This window comes from Magnolia sinica, chromosome 8, assembly GCF_029962835.1.
Source record: "Magnolia sinica isolate HGM2019 chromosome 8, MsV1, whole genome shotgun sequence".
Lineage (NCBI taxonomy): Eukaryota > Viridiplantae > Streptophyta > Magnoliopsida > Magnoliales > Magnoliaceae > Magnolia > Magnolia sinica.
Window position 1 is genome coordinate 7027316 of NC_080580.1, and position 1639 is coordinate 7028954.

Here is a 1639-nt window from a genome sequence, read left to right on the forward strand (position 1 = left end):
TTATAACCGTAGCCATAGGTACCGTGAATCCGTAGCCATAGGTACCGGGTCACCCATTACACAACGGCCATTACAGCCAGATGGGGTCGACCGGGTCTACCCGGTCGACCGGGTCAGGTCACAAAGTGAGTTGGGGTCGACCGGGTCCGGTCGACCGGGTCAATGGCCATTACAGCCAGATGGGGTCGACCGGGTCTACCCGGTCGACCGGGTCAGGTTACAACACTTGTGTTTTTAGTTTTTTTCCTTCACAATAATCCTGATGGCATTTTTCTTTTTTGTCAACCTCACTTAGCAAAACCAAGTTTGAACTCATTTTGTCAACCATACTTAGCAAGTAATGTTATTATCAGGCCCACACAGGCATTTCGTCGAACACAATACATATCAGTGGGTTTACATATTTATATAATCCTCAAATATAACATATGTATAGCATTTTTACGGATATTTGGAAAGAGAAAACCCAATTAAATGCTTCAACCTAGGGTTTGGGTCAAGGGTCGTCAGAACCTATCCAACACACGAAGTTTATAAGGATAGTTGGAAAGAGAAAATCCAATTAACCTAGGATTTGGGTCAAGGGTCGGATCTCACCTCTTGGTTGATTCTAGCGAACAACAAAGGAGTTCTTAGCCTATGATTCTAGCGAGGCACATGCGTGAATCATAGCCTAAGACTTTAGTGCTGAAATTTCCCAAACGGTTTGTCTTCCGGTTCTCTTTGTGTTAGTTGTGTCAGGACACATGCATGCGGCCATAGCTATGAAAATTGGAAGAGAGCTCGAATTTGTTACCTTTTATCAGCCACACTTCGCATCTACTACGGTAGGACCGAGGTCTCCGGCGAATACACCCACACACACATGCATGAATTATGTTGCTGGAATTGTTGTAGGAGTGAGTAAAAGAGAGAGGGGTTAAAGGATTTTATACCCTGGTTTTAGGTCAATTGGCCCCGACTTTTGCTAATTCATCCAAATGGCCTTGTTGGACCTAATTCCGGTCACCATTTCTCAATCAAGGGTCAGATTTGACTGCCCCGCTGCAAGGACATATCTTCAATATTCAAAGTGTAAATTTAGGTGAAATCTGAAGGCCGAAATGCTCCAGTTCACTATCCCAATTGGCAGGGCCATTTGTTTAAAAAACACAAGATTTTATTTTAGGGCTATAGCAATTTGCACTTTACAAGTGCCCACTGGTCGATGCGATTCGTTCATTTGCAGGTGCGGTCCGGATTTATCGTACGTGATGTACCACAAGCCCAGTGAGCCCAATGACCTCCCATTCAGTTAGATTTTTTTGCCCTTCATTGGGCGATGCATAGCCTGAAAAGACAGTCGCTAAGTACAACTTGCACAGATCGGCTCTACGGCCCGTGTTTAACGGGGCAAAATGAAAGTTGGACGGGGCAAGTATGAAATAAGACTTATTAGATGTTGTAGCTTCAACTAAATCACCAAACCATGCGTCACAGTTGAATAAACTGAAGACCCCAGAGTACTATTCATATTATCTTTTCAATGATCATATCATTCAAATCAGCGGGGCAAGCATGAAAATCACCGGGGCAAACTAGAATATCAGCGAGGGATACTACAAAATCAGCGGGGCAAACTACAAAATCAGCGAGGGAA